Source organism: Dermacentor andersoni, chromosome 4, assembly GCF_023375885.2.
Source record: "Dermacentor andersoni chromosome 4, qqDerAnde1_hic_scaffold, whole genome shotgun sequence".
Classification (NCBI taxonomy): Eukaryota; Metazoa; Arthropoda; class Arachnida; order Ixodida; family Ixodidae; genus Dermacentor; species Dermacentor andersoni.
The window spans coordinates 140,869,968-140,890,487 of record NC_092817.1 but is presented as its reverse complement, the minus strand read 5'-3'; positions in this window follow the sequence as shown (position 1 = coordinate 140,890,487).

Genomic DNA, 20,520 nt, shown 5'->3' with positions numbered 1-20,520 from the left:
ACCCAAGGCATATTAAATGCGAAGGATTTCTTGGTGAACATATGCCACTTTAACAGCATCTATCTATCTATCTATCTATCTATCTATCTATCTATCTATCTATCTATCTATCTATCTATCTATCTATCTATCTATCTATCTATCTATCTATCTATCTATCTATCTATCTATCTATCTATCTATCTATCTATCTATCTATCTATCTATCTATCTATCTATCTATCTATCTATCTATCCATCTATCTATCCACCTACGTCTTAGTGCTCTCGTGGTCGTTTTCTTAACTTGGTATGTACCAAAATTGGGGTAGTATGAAAAGGGTGTATGACGAACATAAATGACAGGTCATGACATCAGTGCCATGACATGTTTGACATGTAGGTAATGAGACAGCCGCCTGAGTCTTGGTGCTGTCACGGTCGTTTCGTTCACTTGGTAGGCTACCCATACACTTCTTCGCATGACATCGATTCCCACTGGGCGTGGGATCCACCGGCTTTTTATTGATCGCACTTGAAGAAAAAAAAGAAAGAAAAAAATAAGGGACCGCGCGAAGGAGACGAGGCCTAAAAGAAGACTGATGCAACATACAGATGCCCACATCAATCTCTTGCTGCTTCAGATTTCTAGAACGTGTAGGCAAATAATCGTCTGAATAAAGTAACATGAACTTAAGATGATGACTCCAAATAATGACATTGGCTCCGTTATGACAATTAATGTGTATTTTGCAAGAAGATTTGCGCTTGTGTTGCGCTTTAAGCAGGGTCGCTCAAATTCTTTAACGAGGCAGAAAGCGCCATTACTATCGGTCAATCTTACAGGGAACCTTTTAAGGCTGTAGATTTGCTTCAGCACGCTCTATACTCTATCCAGACCAAATTGTTTGTGTTTGGCATCTTCTCGATGGAAAGCGCAGATGTCGCACGGGCGAGCGCTCCTTTGCAACGAGAGCAGAAAACTCGGGTTGGCTCAGCGAGCGTCCTGTCGAGAACGCCATCGGAAAATCGTCCCACGGTGACCTTGTAGACAGAGTGCCTTTCTAGCGCTGCTTCAGCTCTCCGTGTAAATGCAAGTACAGCTAGAGACAGACTGGGAGTGAGACGATGTTTTTATGTGGCACAGGGCTATCGTTTCGCGTTCCATCGACGAGCTGACTCGTGTTGCGAGCTCCACTTTCCTTTACGCCTACTCTCGTTTGGCAATAAATTTACCATTTCACATTGCAGCTTCCGCTATTTCTTCACGTGTTCGAGACGTGCCTTGTCTACGGCGCTTGATTCGCCTGCAAGGGTTGCGTAGGCTCCGAAGAACTTGAAGAGGAGGCTCGATGCTTTGTAGCGTTTTGTTAGTTCGGGATGATCAACCGTTTCAACCAAGCGCACAGTGCTTTGATACGACGTTTTTGGGCACGTGCAGTTGTTTTACAGTCTCGGACGAACCCTTGCTTTTCCCGACGCACGCAAGAGGAGATAGGAGTAATGTGCCTTTCGACCTGTATACGTAGCACACGAGAGCTCAGGAGGAGTTGAACTTTGCAGAAAGATAAGATGCATAGTTTGTGTGTGTGCGTGTGTATGCGCACTCACGTATATATTCATACACCATATTTGCGCGGTTATACCACGCCCTCAATTGTACTGCGCATCTATATTACCATCTAAATATATGAAAAAAAAATTACTTCGCGCCGATTCTACCGCGCACATCAAGTAACGAAACCGGAGTCGACGCGTACCCAGCCTTTACGAAACTTATACAAGGGCACACAGCTGAATCTCTGCGTATAGTCGCTATCGGAGTCCGACGAAACCCTGGAAATTGAGGACCGCATGCCTTAGTAGCTGTTTCGCTAAACCCGGACGTCCTGAATAAAACCATTTCAGGGGGTAATATATCGCGTGAAGTTGCCTCTGAAGGTGTGTTTCGCCTAGCTATGCGGCGAATAGCTTTAGATTTACTCAGTAAATTGTGGCGTTTGCGTAAACCCTCGTGTGATTACAGCCCTGGTGTTCTCCACAGCTTTATAGGGCGAGAAAACCCTCCGACAAATAAGCGCACGCGGTGTGTGCTTCCCGTCTCCGCATGTGGATGGTATTAGGCTGTAATACATGAAAATGCCGCACCAAGAACGTAGAATGTCTACTCTAATCCAGTTAACGGTAACGTCGCCTGAAACAAAGCTAACGACTAAAGGTAGGCTATAGTAGCGAAATTTCAATAACCGTAGTGCAAGATAAGACAGCTGGCACAGTGCGTTCACGTGAGAAAAACAGATAATTCCGCTGCACAATACTGTAAATTTTGGGGACATTAATTTACAATTCCGAATTTGGGTAGCACTGGTAAAGATAAATATTTCGTTAAAGAAAGCCACAGGCAAGAATTTCGCTCCGTGAGCCGTTGAAACGGAGAGAACGAAGGTGCAGCAGTTCGCTAAATGTAAACAAATTAAGACATCAAAAATAAGGGCGTCATAAGGGCTCCTTAATATGTTCTGTAGTGCATTACGTAATGATTTATCTATAGCGTAAACGATCAAGAAAGGAGCGGTGGGTGATGTTCCTTTCCGAATTGTGTCGACTGCTTCGGTAGCGCCTAATGACCGAATGCAGCTAATGACAATTTCTTGAGCATGTATATAAGACGTTTTCATACATTTATTTTGTACGTTATATATAAGGTCAGATGTTTTCACAGATACTGCGTACCTTTGTCGTAGCAGCAGACAAAAAATGAGAGAAAGAAAAGAAAATGCTTACGTTGACACCGAAGAGACATTACAAGGTCTCCATTACGTCATGGAAGGAATAGGTAAGCTATGATTGAACGGCGATGCTAGGTACAAAAAGTAAAAATAGAAGAATAAAAAAATAATTGGAAGAGCGCCGACTTTAACGGAAACTACTGAAACAGGAGGTTAAAGAGTGCAAGTAGAATACTACTTTCTTGAGGCAGTTGATTCTCTTGCTATTTTGTTCATTCCGTGCGCTAATATATTGCTAATTCTCTTCTTAATAGGCTTTTCTGTCCTGTGAGTGTTTCGCAGTTTTACTCGACAGCGTATAAGCGTCGCTGTAAACACTGAGGGTTTGCAGCAGCTTGAGACGGCCACTTCTAACACAGCGAAAATTGGCCAAGCAGTCAACCCGAACCAATGACCAGCAGCAACCTTCTTGAGCCGCTTTGATCCGGCTTTAAATTTTCCAAAGAAGGATTTAGAACAGTGATCTGTCCGCTTTAAAGCTGCAGCCTATCTTGCGCAGTTGGTATTAGAGCCCAGCTGCATGAGGTGGCTACTGCTTAAGCAACCTGCCATTTTGCTAAGCTTCTTTGTGGTTGCGCAAGCGCATGCTCAACTCACGATGAGTAGGCGTTCGCAGCCTGGTACAAATCGGAAATTTTATGGTTACTTGAACATTTCTAGAACGCGGCTTTCTCAAGGTGAGGGTCGCTGAGCCCTAGCTATTTAACGACACATATATAACGCGACCGCCCACCGGTCGCCTTCGCTGCGTTCCGAATGAATAAATCCTGGTAATGGGTACTGCGACGTTGCCCAACGCTAGCCGGTCGAATGCGGGGGCAGAGTGAAGGAGGAGGCGAAGTGTAATTAGCGTGACAAGCACGCAGCAACACCAACAAAACAAGAAAACCTAATTTGGCGCTACGCCATACAAGGCTTCTTGGAAACTGCACTGGTGCGTGTACGTTGACAGGTGTCCCCGATGCTGACATAAATTTCGCACACCTCGTCGATTATAATGCAGACCACAAGATGTAAGGTTAGCGTGCTGCCGAAAGTTGCTAAAATATGTGCGAGCGTGTAATGTCGGTGACTTGTATTTGTTAGGTCAAGTGGGGCACGCCTGGGAGCTTGTCTTCATCAAATGTGTGCGCGTAATGCGATGATCAGTTAGTATGATGTCGCTGATGATTTGTGTTGTTAACTACACGAACCATAACGTGAGCAATGCGTGTATATGAAATCTGAGAATATATATATATATATATATATATATATATATATATATATATTTGTGTGTGTGTATATATCGATAGATATAGATATATTCTTTAAGAGATCCTCAAGAAGCGGGAGACACATCTACTTAAGAGTGTTAACGTACTTAGCAGTGTTATAACGTTAAGCATAAAGAAGCGAATTTAGCAGCTAGTTGGTCCTGCACTTTAGGGATGGCCAGCCGCTACTAAACTGACTGGGCGAGTCTCACTTTCGAGTAGGCAACGACGAAGTTTCGAAACAAAAACATCGGCGCCAGTATAACAGGCGATCGTGCACGTGAGTCCAAATTACCGAACGCCACGCTGTGAAGTGTCCGAAATTTCGTTTGTTCCCATTTTGGACGCCTATGGTCGAGTGGCGACGCCGCGAAGTTATGTCCACAAGAACATTAGCAAATCTCCGCCTGCTTGAGTCTTTGCCTCCGTTTGTATGCATGCATTTCTGAATAGGGGACAGGGGTCGCAAGAACATAATTTATCTTCTGCCTCTTTCTGCAAATATCTTTAGGGCTTGCTTCTGTGATTCCGTTTACCGAGAGCTGCAATAAATTTGGTTCAAATTAACGATCATTTCTTTTCCTTACCGTTATACAAAACCAGTTAAGGATCCGAGAGGCTATTTCATTTGCCGAGGTGCTACTCCATATCATAATGTAAATTACACAGGTAAACAGCAAAGAACGCATTATGAATAGAGAGATAGATGAAATTTAGTGAGAGAATGGTGGCCAGGTCTAGCTGCGGGATGTGACTCCATCCCGGTGGTCGAAAGCGCATAATTGAACGGCTAAGGTGAGCGCATAATCAAAGCTATGCCAGAAAAACAAAAACAAATATAAAACACCAGAAACACGAAGCTTATACGGGCCTTAAAAAAGGTGTGCGCATTATTCCGAATGCATGTAGCTGACAGCGTACTTGGATTGTGACAATTTTCACGTCTCGCCAGCGGCGTGCACATGCGTCACGGGCTATGCTTTCGCACTCTCATTTATCAAAGTGACGCTTCTATACCTCTTACCCTTTTAAAATTTGCGACAGCGTCAACACTGTGAGGCTCTCGCGTATGCTCAACACACCTCGCGTTTTCTATAAGGCACTGCGAAAGCGGGTGAAATTGGTCTGTAATGCTCACACATCAGAATTATGCAGACCCAACGCACATATCGAAATCTATGTGAAAGTTCAAAGTTTCAAAGTTCAAAGTTTATTTGTCAATACAGCATACAAATACATAAATTCTGACCTGCCTAAGCATGTTGTGCTTGTTGGCTGGTCAGGCAGCAGGTGGAGAATCTTCTAAAAGAATAACTTCATATACATGCATTTTATGTTATACACGACATTGCCGATAAATCTGACAGCACAGGATAACATACGAAACAAGTAAAACTATACACAAGGCAATAAATTTACGCACCAATCTCGTAAACCGGTCATCATCTTTCTCTTGCTGCTTGCAAGACATATATCATCAGGAATTTCATTAAACACAGCTGGTACATAGTAATTGCGCATCTTTTTACCATAATTAGTATAGACCCGTGGTTTAACAAAATGTTCTGTTTTCCTCAATGTAACATCTTTTTTACAGGAGTTTTATATTCATTTGAATAATAATACCGCGTCAACACAACAAAATAAAACAGCTCACGAATCTGTAGGATGCCTAATTCAACGTATTTCTCTTTCATGTCAAGCGAGTGTAATTTGGTACCGTAAGATATACTGTTCACGATTCGTTTTAGTATGACATTTAATGCTTGCTTCTTATATTCCGAGCAGTTTCCATATAATGTAATACCATATTTTAAAACAGGTTCCACTAATGCTGTGTAGATTACTCGTCTAAGGTGAAGCGGAGATTTCCCCCGAAGGTGATACAACATAGCCGCAATGGCCCTAATCTTTCTAGAGAGGTAAACGATGTGCTCGTTCCAAGTGAGATGTTGGTCGAAATTGATACCCAGATATTGAACTGTTCGCTCTATTTGCATGGCTTCGCAATCACACGGGTAACAACGGGATGAGTGCAAGTACAGTGGCTGCATTAAGGCAACTGTTTTGTGGGGGTTTTTAAAACATGTCAGTTTTGTTTTGTGAAGGTTTAAGAAAATGAAATTTTGTGAGAACCAATAAACTATTTCAGTTATATCTGCCTCAAACGTTTTAACGTCAGTACAATAGTCAGTGACTTCAAGTGCGAGCGCTGTATCGTCAGCGTATTGAAATATTTTTGACTTAGTCTGCAATAGACCCAAATCAGACACATAAACGTTAAATAGCAGTGGGCCGAGTGTACTTCCTTGAGGTACACCGAAAGTAACATTCTTCAAATGTCCGCACGTATTATCAAGCTTTACACACTGCAACCTGTTCGTAAAATAACTGTTAAAAACTTTTTAAAATGACCGCGGAAACCAAGTGAACTTAATTTTTCGAGTAGTAACGCATGGTCTATCGTGTCAAATGCCTTCGTTAAATCCAGGAATAGGGCTAACACAACGCGATTATTTTCTATTGCATTGTAAACATAATCAGAAAATTCTTCGAGAAGTGTTGTCGTATTTCTATTTTTTGTAAAGCCAAATTGCGCAGCATTGTTCAAAGAGTATTTTTCACAGAATGATTGCATAACGTATGCAACATGCTTTTCCATAATATGCGCTATCGACGACAGTATTGCAATAGGCTTATAATTTATTAAGTCGCCTTTCTTGCCGTGTTTGTACACAGGCCTGACAACAGATATCTTAAGTTCCTCGGTTATATCACCAGTTTCGAATATGCCATTCAGTATGTTCAGAAGAACGTCTTTTAAAACGCCAAAGTTCCTGTGCGAATCTCTGAGACGAATGCCATCTGAGACGAATGCCATCAGACGAAAGCGAGTATGTAAAGGGTATAAAGTTGTTCGTCTTTCGCAACACGTCAAGCAGTATACACCAAATATGTGCAAGCCCGGCAAATCATCGAGGCGTGGAAGCCCACGCCACGCAACTTACGTGTTCCCGCCATCACAGAATCATCATTCTCCGGGATCGGTCCAATTGAGCTCTCTTAATAATTTAATGATGAGGTTTTACGCGCCAAAACCACTTTCTGATTATGAGGCACGCCGTACTGGAGGACTCCGGAAATTTTTACTATCTGGGGTTCTTTAACGTGCACCTGAATCTACGTGCACGGGTGTTTTCGCATATCGCCTCCATCGAAGTGCGGCCGCCGTGGCCGGGATTCGATCCCGCGACATCGTGCTCAGGAGCCCAACACCATAGTCACTGAGCAACCACGGCGGTTAATCGAGTTCTCTGTTAAAAATCTCCGAAATGAGTGAAGTCTGCCTGCAATGCTTCCGCATCACAATATAAAGCATGCCTAATTTGTGCGTGTATAAAGCGAAGCGTAACAAGTCCTGAGGTAACGCATACTTGAAGAAACTGAATTATGTACATCCGCTGGAATTTGCGGCACTACTCTATCTTCTGGACAGATCATCCTGAATGTGACAACCTTCGCCCGATCGTCCTGATATAATATTCTGGAAGAGGCAATTAAACTAAAGTTCGACTAAATGTTGATGTGAATGGCGCACTGTACGGCCAAGGTGACAACGGTTCTGTTGAAGCAGCGTATAAAGAAGCGCGGCTGGCACGTGAACTACGCAAGTGAAATGGTGCTAACAACAAAACGTCTAACGTGCTTCGAAGGCCTTAGTGAATGTCACGGAAGCTGTAGCTGGCTAGAGGACTACGAGGAACTGCCTTCAATTCACAGTCAGCAACCCGACAGCAAAGGGTGAATATGAATGATAAAAAAAAAACAAAGAAGAAGCGCAAGTAAACGATGGTCGACATCGAAGAAAGAGATCATCCTGGGCGCATTAGCGCACCATCAGTGTTGCGATTTTGGCGATTTGTCAGTATATTTAGCGACATGCTTAGATTTTAAGCGACAAGTTTTAAATATAGTGACCGGCGACATTTGAGAGCGAGGCTCTTAGGCGTCCGTTCCTGCGTTGAGCGTTGGCGTGCCTTGGCGTTCCTTGTAACCGAGCGAGCGAGCACAGCGAAGGATGAAGGAGATAACGCGTAGCGCAGCAGGTGATGAAAGACGGAGATAGCCATGATAGCGCGAGGAGTAAAGCGGAAGAGGAGGGTAGGTCGAAAGCGTGTGAAGAAAAGTGTAGTGCTGCGCAAGACAGGCTCTGCGGCAACGACGGCTACAAGATGGCGCCGGAGTGGCGCACGTCAGACATATGAGAACAAAGCGCTGCATGATCGGAGGTCTGTCTGCGGCGGATGCTTTGAATTGCGCCCACACGTCACCCACGCTCTGCATATCGCGCCACGCATTGCTCTGTTTGCAATGTGCCGCACGAGACAGATTGTCCGAGCAAGCCACACTACTCACAGCGTTCTTTTCTTCATATAAACCGTGCACCTAATACGAAATATTACAAAATATTGACACGCGAACTCAAAACACGCATAGAGCTGCGCTCAAATTTCGCATCAGGGACTATCGTAGTCTTCGGTGAACAGTTTTAGCGATGTGACAGAACAATAAGCTAAATTTTAGCGACTCAGAAGTTGTTAAAGTTGCTTCGAAAAAAGCCTTCTAAAGCGAACTTTATTTGTCGAATGTGTCAAGTGAGCGGCCGAAAATGCTGGTATGACGCGTTCGCTCTGTGGCCTTCATGAAGAATTGGTTCTCTTCATAGGATTCACAGCTGCATTCGGAAATTGCATGTTTTTTGCTCGACTCTTTAGGAAACCAATTTTGAATGGGCATCAACGCGCTGGGTTGTGCACTTGCAGTCTGATTAATCTCGCGAGTCCTCTATAGCGCTTCCGGAGGTACGAGGCGCACGCAGGTAATATCCTTGCGCAGGGGAATGTTGTTGTGGGGGCAACTGTCCGATTTATGGCGCGATTAGAAAATTTTCTTTTTGCTTGGTACATGATACGCTACAGTGATATGTAACGTGTTAGGACTTGCGCATGTGCATCGTATACCGCGAATTGCTGTGGCGGTGAGCGCACGATGCGCGCGTATGAACACATCTCTAAGGGGATTCGGCCTCCCGACTGGCTAAGGAGTCCTGCAACTTTCACAGTGCTGCAAACGATTCGTGAGATGCAGTATAGATGCGTTCAATTGGTGGGCATTTAGAAATATTTTAATGAGGTTTAGAACGCAGACCGTGAAGAGTAAAATAAATTTACTGTAGAAAAGCGCATACCGGTGTGGCTAGGCTCATTCATGCAATCCTTAACACACTGCCTTCTTATCGAACGAGTTTTGTACAAATCAGGAGGAGGAAAGAGAAAAGTAGAAGGCAGGGAGGTTAACCAGAATAACGTCCGGTTGGCTACCCTACACCGGGGAAATGGGAAAGGGGAAAACAATGATCACAGGGAGAGAGAGGAGGGAAGGAAAGTACTGCGAAGAGCCTTCAGGGGGACCAAAGCGCGGAAGCGCAGTGTTTGACCAGCATAAAGCACACGTAGCTGTACTACCGTTTTCACACACGACCTTGTGCGCCTAACGGAATTTTGCTGACGTTTCAGGCGCGCCGAGAACTATACGAATATTTCAGGGATAATGTGAACGAAATGCTTTTGCATGCTAGGAAAGTGATATTGCTTGTGTTCTTTTGAATCGTGCTGCATTTGTAACCTCATAATTTAAGGGTATACGATGAAGCTATGTAGAATTAAAATAGCGAAGTAAAAGCCCAGTACATACTGATGCTAAATCCATTGTTTATTCATCATTGACATGGACCCTACACAAACGCGAGGCATTTCGCTAAATAACTTGCGTCGCGCTGGTGCATAATATATTATTCAAAGAACGTTTATGCTACCTAATATTTTATCGAAAGTAATGGGGACAATTTTACATATCTTGCAGATATATTAAGCAAAGCTTAGCAGCCTTTTAGTATCATCTTAGCGATACGTTACAAAAAATTATGGCAACACTGTTCACCATTCGGTTTGTTCATTACATTGTAATACCTTCGGATTCGGCCTACGTTTTTACACTGCGCTGTCTCTGGGACTAGCCCATATTTTCTTTGAGTAAACAAACACTTCCAGTTCTGTTTCTTGGCGGGCGCCATATCAACTAGAGCATCTATGTTTTATTCGCCTGCATAGTTTCGATTTCGCATCATTACGGCTCCGTATATGGCTCTACAATAACTTGGGGTGGATCGGAGATTGTTATTTCAAACGCTCGTTCTTATTTCGTTCAGTTTCACTTCACGTGATTGGCCTAGGCAGAGCCGACCCGGCAGCTGTTGACTCGGCGAGGCCTAGGCCAATCACGAGGGGCAAAACTGAACGCAAACTGAACATGCGTTTAGAATAACGATCTCCGATCGCGCCCTTGGCGTGTATTTTAGAGCTCAACTCTCAGGCGCCCGTTCCTGTGCTGAGCGTCGGCCTCCCTCGGCGTAATCGAGCGAACGCGCGCGTGTTACTGGTCGCGTGTTCGTCGTCGTCATCTTGCACAGCTGGATGCGATGCCGCTCATCATGCCAGCGTTCGCGTACTATCCCTCTATCTGCGAAGGCGCTGACGGCCGTCTCAATATCGGTCTCAAATTCTTAGCTTCAATATATCTCGAAATGAAAACACGTATCCAGCTGCGTTCCTATTTCGCTTTAGGGAGTATCGTAATCGTCTGAAATTTTCGTTCGAAGCTTCATTTTGACGCTTTGTCATTGTCCTATACACGCTAGAAGGCCTCTAATCGTCTAATATGACGAGACGAAAGTATCCAGATAGCCAGATATCATGCACTACAGATTGATATGTAGTCTCTATAAAAGACGTTGCCTTCCAAAAAAAGAAAGAACTTAATACATTCGACAGATTTTCTTGACTCTTCGTTCCTTAAGAACTGTCTAGCTGAGGTAGTGAAAATGTATACTGTAAAGAAAGTTTAACTCAAGCAAAGTCATTCATTTCATTGAATCTTGGTATCCATTATTAAATGCTCCCGGTAAGATAGGCCCCACAGTGTATTTCGCGCCGCCATCTCTGCAGTAGCAAGGCGGCTGGGTGGATTAAGAAAGCGCCAACAACGGGTACCTTGCAACAGTAAGAGGAAGCTCCGATGCTCTCATTTATCGCACCAATGTCACCGACCCTCGGCCGGTAGGGATAAAGAACATGAGCTCATATCCCGTCATGGCAACAACTCATTCTTCACTGATCGTGCGAGTGTCACTCACTGAGCTTTAGAAAGCCCAAGTTCAGCAATGTGCACACTGTTCATCTCGACCGCAAACATTCCCAAGTCTTCCGGAGCATGAGCACTTTGACTTTTTTGGGGTCTAGGACTCTTGTTTCTGAAGGGGCGGTCACAGCTGTTAAGGCCACTGTGTATCGCGTTCCTCCCATTTTGCTTCCACCGCGCGCTAGGCTGTGTCTTCTAGTGCAACTGTCAGCTGCGTAAATCTCCAGCGCAAGGTATCCCTGGATGCAGCGGGTAGCTGTCAAACGTTGCTTCAACGAAACATTTTCATTTGTCGAAGAACTCAGTAGATAGCGCTGATGAATTACTATTGTCTGGTGGTGGGTGTCTCAGCGTCCTCCTCATTGAAGATGATGTCGTCATCGGCAGTGTAGTCGCTGACGAGCTAAATCCTTGAAGGAACCAAATAAAGTTTCTCTCTCTCTCTCTCTCTCGCTGACGAATTCATTCACTGTGGTTCAAAAAAACAACGGTGGCTCCGCCAGTAATTGTTGTTAGCGGTGAAGCTTAGTCGGTGTTATCGCGGTACTCTAGCCATTCGCTTAATTTGTTTGAAGACGAAGCATTGTTAGGTGTGCATTGGACCGGGTAGTGAGGTTTAGTTTCGACCACCAGTATATTGCCAGGGAGCACAACTCTATTCTACGTAATCAAACAACAAACCATGGCCACGAAACTTGCACAAATGAAGTCAGTTCACAGGTATATTTCATGTATATAGATTCCTTATTAATATAGCGGATGGTATTCAAGCACCTCTTGCATTTCTTATACTTTGGCTACATCACTCTTTGACAACTGCAAACGTGTCACTGGACGTACTGGGTTTGTAATATCATCAAGTTCTGATCGATGATGTGGTGCCTGAAAGCGCATCTCTTTTGCGTAATAAAGCAATGAACCACGACACAAACAGTGTACATACCTTTAAATACAGTAGTGCAGCATATGCGACGGCTTCTTTAATTCTCTGAAATTCCTTATATCTGGGTTATCCCATTGTAGAGCCACTGTGGACGTACAGTATGGCGGCAGTGCTACTGATACGAAGGCAGAAAGAAGTGTATCTGCCACTGACACAATTGATACATAAGGTTTCAATGTGTCTATACATATCCTGTATTTCGGTGTGCATGCACTTCTGTTCGCCAATCTTACGTCGATAAGCACGATACACCGTCTTTGTTTTCGTGACGTGACTGCACAGACGTCTCTCAATGTGCAACCGCCAGATTTGGTGTTTGCGTTTGGCATAGCTTGTGAACGGTGTACTGCATAAATATAAACGTTGTGTAAGATGAATGTTGAAATGTGTGTGACGGAATATCTCAACATATTTTCGCTATGGAGTGATAAGAATGGCGTCCGATATCGATAAAGGACAACTAGAAGTGGCAGGACGAAGGCACCATACACAAATAACGAGCACGCAAGTAATGTCATCGCAGGTGTCAGCACTGGAAGCACGGTCTAGTGGTTTGACGCAGTCACCAAATTACATTGAGAGAATCCCACAGTGCTCTTACAGAATATGAGTGTGATTTAAACTGGTTCATAAACTTCATAAACGGAAAGCCTAATACTTAACTGGCAATCTAACACAACTGAACTGTCACCTAAATGCAGTTGATCAGTTCACTGCCACTAATAAGCGAGTTCGCTTTCCCCCAAGGCGCCAATGGCACGCCTCTGCTTATGAGGTGCCACAACACTTCTTCGTCGGGGCACAAGATGTCCGCCGTCTTGCCAACGTCCTTAACGGCCATTCTTTAGCCGGCAGCGTTGTGATCACCTTGCTACTGTCGACAGACTATCGCGTCTGTGTACACAAGCAGCTGCTCGCAGTTGCTCGCATCACACCAACATGTTCGTCCATCTGGTAATATTTTCCGGAACTCCATAGAACGCTGCATTTGCGTTCTATGCAATGGATTTGACAGTTATTTAAATCGCCTAGCACGTGGGATTTGCATAATCTCTGTTTTGTTAAGATGTTTCGTAAACCTTTCTGGCCCTTAGATTTTACATTTATACTTAATGTGAATTTTATGCATTTGATGCTGAAAGTGCTTGTTTTTGCTTTCCTTTAATGAAGAAAACATAAATTTGTCGTGCGGTTATCAGAAGCACCACTTTAGCTTTGTGGGGAAGCACAGTGTTGGTGGTATGCCAAGCTTTGAATATAAGTTTAGTATACTATGGCTCTGCTGGTGTTTTATTCCTGCACCATGTTCAGTCTGTCGCGGCTTCTTTGTCTTTTCTTTTGTTTTTTTTAATGTTCCTTAGCCCATAGATTGCATTTTTGATAATTGGGGTAGCACATTTTGGATGTCATTGCTTTAGCCATCGCTGGCCTGTCTTTCCAGGATTTCAACATTTAATAATCAACAAGTAGCCCTTGGTTTTATTCCGGCAGCGGTGCCTCGTATTGTGCGCAGTATGGACTAAAATTCGTATTAAATTCGCAGTCAGAATCACTTGCGTGGCGTGACAAGGGCATCAAAGCATATTCATTGGAGTGCTCGGCAATAACTCGCTCTTCACTATAAGGATTACCTTCAAGCTCTGTCTGAGAACAACAACTCGGGTTTCGTTAGCGCGACCATGACGTGATTTAAGTGAGCACTGCGGCGGTTCGCAATACAAAAAAAAAAAAAAAAACGAGCAAATTCTCTCTTGTTTAGGGTTTTGTGGTTACACAGCTTCCTGTCGTCCTTAGCTCGTTATTCGCAGCTTGCTGTTTTAAATATTGGAAGACTGGTAATGCAGAATGTTCACGCGCGTGTACTAAAAAAAAAAAAATATTTATTTGACAACGTTTGTGAGGACTGCAGACGAGGGCGGCAAAAATTTACACATGGTGGAGGGGTGATTAAATTTTTTTGGTGAAAAAAGTTATTGCTTGTCTACTGACCTCATGGTGATGACAGATGTAACAGACGCCGCAATGTCTGGAGAGAGTGCGCTTAACTTGATTAATTTTAAAATCTTCGTCGTCATGCACTGGCCCACTCTTGAATTAACAGCTCAATTTCTATTTGCTTCAAGAGGGCCAAATCTCTCTACACCGACTGAATCTCTCGATCGCAAGTTGACGACAAAACGGCGATAGTGTAAGTGAAGCTAGGCCTTCAGCATATTCAATGTGCTGCAGCGTTTCCTGTGAAGCGCAATTTAATAAAGCACCGCGGATGTTGGACTCATTTTCAATGTTGTGCAGTTCTTATAAAGAGGCACTCAGCGGGAACGGTTAAACAAAAATGCACCAACGACGCGATATGTCAAAGTTGTTGATTTTGTCATTGCGCTGCAGTGCTTAAAATCGAGCCAGCTGGGGCTCTTTCGAAGCTCCTGACCAGTCCTGCATAAAATCTACGGAATTCTTCGAAGAGAAAGACACAAGGGTAGCAGCCGGCGTCTTGAAATTTGTTTTCAAAGAGCGAAGCAAGGCTGCGTGACTTTTGCAGCGTAGCAAAGAAAATGTTTAGGAGAGTGCTTGTGCGCAGTTAGGCATGACAAAATTATAATTCTTACTGACTTCGTCGAAACCTGGTAATGAAGGATAAAGAAAAAGAAATTCTTTTTTTATACATATACAGATTGCAGAGACAACAACGTCTTTATATTGAGCAAGTGGCTAGTCGAAGATTCAACCAAAAAAATAATGAACCTAAAACGGGTCGTCTCGTGCATGCATCTACCCCAATAAGTGAGAGAACCAAACAAAGCAAAAACAATCACAGTGCAATATAAAAGTACTCGTGAAGAAACGATGGAAGATGACCTTTGCTATGACTAAATCCCTGGAAGCAGTTTAGTAATGAAATATCTCCCATTGCACGAAACTATAAATTCTGGGAATCGATTTTGCGCGAATAATTTCGCAAGTATCTATCTAGCTATGCGGTGTCATGGTAAAACATGTAAAGGAAATCAGCAGCCTGAGAAAGCGTGTGACTGATCTCGACAAAAGTTTTGACGCGAGTTAGGCTGAAATTATTGAGGCTGCAGTACGTGACCTTGAGTGGCGCAGCAGAAAAATAAACTTAGAAGTGCATGGCACGTACCAGCCCCAGGAAATGAGCGTTTCTTAAGCAAATTGAACGACGTGGCTCTGAACGTGTCCGTCCTGACATGCAATGATGTTGAGCGCGTTCATCGTCTTTCAGCAAAGCATGAAAAACGTTACAGGAATAATTGTGCGATTCACGCGACTGACAACACGTGACCTGTGGTTGAGTAAACGTAAAGAGCTGAAAGCACCTTACCTGCACGCTTAGGCTGCTGAAGATATGTCCCGACATAACCGAGACTTACTGCGCACTGCCGAGCAGTGGCTAGAGCACAACGCCTGCCAGTTCGCATGGCATGCGAATGGAAAGATTTCGGTGAGGAAAAAGGCGGCTGACCGCGCAACGGATCTGAGAAGCGTGGCTGACCTTGAAAAGCTGTGAGAGAGCTCCGAGAACGTTAATGCGATTGCGCTGCAAGTTCTTTTCATTTTTTTAACCCTGTATCATGGAATCGCTTCTCACCAACCAGTAGATCTAGTGCAGTGAGAAAGTTTCGTTAATAAAGATAATTTACAATGGCGTAATTGCGCTCATATGAGTTTACGATCAGGTCGTAATAAAAGTGATGAGCTTGATTCTTCCTTTAGAGAAATTCAAGTACGCTTTGACGTCGCGATGTTCTCTGAAACGTGGTTTGTGTCGGAGGAGGATGTTTACTGAGCTTCTATGTACGAAATCTACTAGCTCAACCGCTCCGAAAAGCGCGGTGGTGGTATTTCTATGCTGGTGTCGACGGCAATGAACTCTGAACTGCTTTCTGATTTTGCTTGTATTTCTCCCAATTAAGAAGTTCTTACAGTTAGGTCGGGCGTACTAATGTTTTATTTTTGTGTTATCGGCCCCCCCAGAAGTGAATGTTCGTGTTTTTTCTCATATCTAGACGCATTTTTAGGCTATGTCAACAGAAATTATTATCGATTAATTTTAGGTGGAGACATTAATATCAATATGCTGGACTAAAATGCCACTTCAGATTTCGAATCAATTTTAAATTAAACCTCTGTAAAAATGTATAAACACACCACCAACCACTAGAACGCCCACACCCACAACAAACAAGAACAGGGACCCTTTTGTATCTCTTCATCATAAACTTCCACTGCCCCCAAGTGAAATCAGGCGCTATTGATAGGAATGTTAGTGACCATCTGCTCATATTTATTTCTGTAAACCTCACTTTAAACTACTCTCAGAAAACACAACCAACCTTTTCTTACAGATTTATGAACAGAAATTCCTTAGGCTAATTTAGGGATCGCTTGTGCAGAATAAGTTGAAATGCTCTATTCGAGAAAAGTGACACCAACGCTGCTTATGACAGCTTTAGCAAAATTTTTTCTAAGCATATTCCGCTTCGTTTCCTTTGAAAACCTTTGCGCGTTCAAAAAGTGTCGTAAGCCGTGGATAAGAAATTATTTAACGATATAAAGAAACGAGATCAACTATCTACGTCATTTATAATAAGCGAACCTCCTCAAGATCTTAAGGCATAAAGAGAATACAGAAATTTTGTAACCAAGAAATTTCGCTCGGCTAAGCATCAGTACCTGTTCAATATGTTTAATTCATCCGACAGATGTCCTGAAAATGTCGGGAAGGCATTAAACTCGATGCTTGGTAATTCGCCAGAGGCAGTGACAGAAATCTTAGAGGAGAGTGTTGTGTGAACTGGTCGGGCACTATCGGATAGATTTAAGAATTTTTTCCTTTTAGTCCAAGCCGAAATATTGACGTAGACATGATACATCTACTCTTCTATTGATCACACTCTTTTTCTCAAACCTATTTCAGAAAGCGAAGTTATAGCTTACTTTCCGGACTTAAGTAATAGTAAGGCGACTGATGCATCAGGATTCCAGATAACACCTGTGAAACACGCCCTCGATATTCTAGCACCTCCTCTCACGCACATGTTTAACTTATGCTTGCTTACAGGAATTTTTCCAAGGAACATGTCGATTGCAAAACTGACAGCAATATGAAAAAAGGAGATAAATAGGACATAACTAACTGAAGGCCAATATCGATTTTGCCTATCTTCTCTAAAGGTTTAGAGAAGGCTATTTTAAAACGTCTGGCAGATTTTGTTGACCCCCACAATCTTATGAATTCAGCACAATATAGTTTCGTATAATATGATTGAATGACCTTGCTCTTCGGGAACAAAAGGAGTACATACTGGGAAATTTTGAATCCCAGAAAATGGTACTTTGGTTGTTCCTGGACTTCACCTAAGAATTTGACCTTGATAATCGTGGCATTCTATTGAAGAAACTAGAATATTATGGTATAAATGGAGTTGTAAATTATTTAATTTATTCTTATTTGCAGAATAGCTCACAGTTTGTAAACATTGCAGGTGAAAGTTCAGAAAAGAAGAAGGTAACGCCGGGCGTTTCTCAGGATAGTATCATGGGACTCTTTATTTTTACCCTTTACATGCATAATATAACTAATGTAGATACGGCTAATACGGCTAAATACATAATATACGCGGGTGACACGGGCTTGTTTACTGCCGGTAAATCATGTGTTTAGTATTAAGAGGTAACAATTCACTAATTCAAATAAATGACTGGCCAACTCATAATTACCTAAAACTTAACGTGAATAAACCCAAAGCCATCCTCTTTCATCCACGCAACAAATCTGTTAAGCTACCCCCCAATTGAGCTAATTGATAGTAAGATAGATCTATAGTGCCATCTGTAAAAACGCTTGGGAGTGTTCTTTGGCGAACACATGACTTGGGATGACCAAGTTAAGTATATTGTCGGTAATTTGTCTACATGTTGTTATAAAATACCCTGCTCTTCCCCCAAGTTAATTATGGACTTCTCGTCTGGGGAACTACAACAAGCGAAAACCGCAATAGAAATGCACGTTTACAAAAAAGGATCGTCCGCCTAATAACCAAAGCTCCTTTCCTTGCGCACACAGCGGGCCTTCTTCAGAAGCATAATCTTATTCCGCTTCATTCAATGCACAGTTGTAAACTATGCCGACAGTACAAACTCGCAATAGCAAATAATGATGACGTGTACATTAAGTTAGCCAAGCTAGGAGAAAACGTAACCACATATAATACACAAAGACCGGAACAGTGCACAGTTTTAAGATATCGCACGAATAATGGCAAACAAAGACTGCAATTCTCATTGCCCACAAAACTGAACACCATGTACAATGAGAAAAACCTTGACTTGACTAATACTTCAATAAGCCAACTGAGAAGCATATTTATAGATAGGAACCGACTGGCAGTGAAAGTATGAGTTTATTTCTTTTCAACGAAAAGAAGGCACCAAGACTAAAGGCAAGAGCCTTACAAGGTCCTGATCAGTGAGTTCCTGTTAACCTTCGATATAATTCTGTTTTGTGTTTGCGTTAAACTTTTTTTTAGTTATTCTATGGTATTCTATTGTTTACGGATCTGTTACGACCTCAAGTCTGATTCAAAGCTGTTTTTCTTTTTTGTTTCCATATTTTTAACCAGATCTCTAATTTCTAGAACCTGCAAGATAAAAGGGTGCTTCATTGCATTGTGCGTTGTATAGTAATTGCTCTCTTTATCATTTGTCCGTGTGCTGCTCACTGTTGTGGGGGCCAGGTCTCCTCAAGCTGTCCTAAACAGCTTTTTTTTCTAGTCACCTGCAGCATTGCCTTTGTTGGTGTATGCTACAAATAAATTCAGGTTCAAATGCAAAGTCAATTCAAATTTATTATCCGGTAATCTGGTACCCAATGGACCAGCCTGTTGTTGTAATGCGAGCAATTGCGTATGTGACGACAACAGCAAGACAATGACAGTGCCAACGACGTTATTATGACGGCAACGATGATGGCATGATGTCTGCTTTTCTTTTTTTTTTACCCTGACGAAGAAAGCTTACCAACTGACCCACTCCCTGGATCAATATTGAAAGCGGCGCAATCTAACGCAACCTATCACACGGAAAGACCTGGTGAAACTCGGTCGGGCATGTTTTCGCTTTTGTGACCAGCTTGTTGCTATGCGACGGGAATGACGAGAAAGCCAGGTTGGATGGGGTGGCAACGATGGAAGCTATATTCTCGACACGCGTGGTGGCATCACGCCTGCCACTATCCGCCATGTTGGCTCTCTGATTGGCTGCTCAGGGGACACGCTTTTGAAATTTGTGCCAGGAAGCGGAAGCATTGTAAATATGCAATTTTACGTTTTGATCAAGATGACAAAACGCGACGTGGTGCTGCGGATCTTTTTGAATAATACTTTTCTCTGGCCCTTGGCAGCTACATTACGATGCTTGCACTTTAACAGGAAAGTTAACGGTAGCATGCAGAAGACCGCGCAATCCATTTGCATTCCCGCGAATCTGTGGTGACGGTACAATATAGGCGCCATGTCGGCTTGTTGATTGACTGAAGGAACACCACTTGAGGAGCTTCACAGAAAGGGCAGTTTCGTAAACGTCAATTTGATGTTGCGTGATGTTGGGCAGGGCCGCCATAGCAGAGCAGGCTTATGCAATGGCGGCCGAAGGTCCTGTTTATAACCGCATTTCCCCCGTCGTTTGGGGGACATGAACACTTTTTGTTCATAATTCGCGCTCGTAGCGCTTGCATCACTCACGGTAGGTGTCGACATACGTGTTTGTTTGATATTGTTTGGATATGCGTTTATTTACCTGTATAATAATTACACAGTGAAGTGAAGAAGAGATGGCAGCGCCAGCGCCTGCGACGTGCAAGAGATCACCTGGGGCGCTATCGGCGATCGTTCGGTTGCGCCAAGGAGGTTAAAGAAAAACTGTTCGAGTGGAAACTACGCCTCGAAGGTTAAGCCTGACAGGAGGGGCGCGGTGAAACTATAGATAAATGATAAAAATGATCAAGAAACGCTTTTTGCACACTTCCCACGAGTTAATCAACCTCCTTTGTTAATCGTGGCTTATTTTATCAGACAGATAGTTGAGTACGTGTATCTCTGTATTACTGATTTTATAGTTATATCTGGATATCCTGGCATATTGCATTGGGGAGAACGTCATCAATATTTAGAAGAAATCAGTTTCTTCTTCGGGAACAACGAGCTTTTATTTTCTAACTAGCGTAAAATAGCAATAACAGAGCCAAATCCCGTAATCCGTAAGCGGTAATCACCCG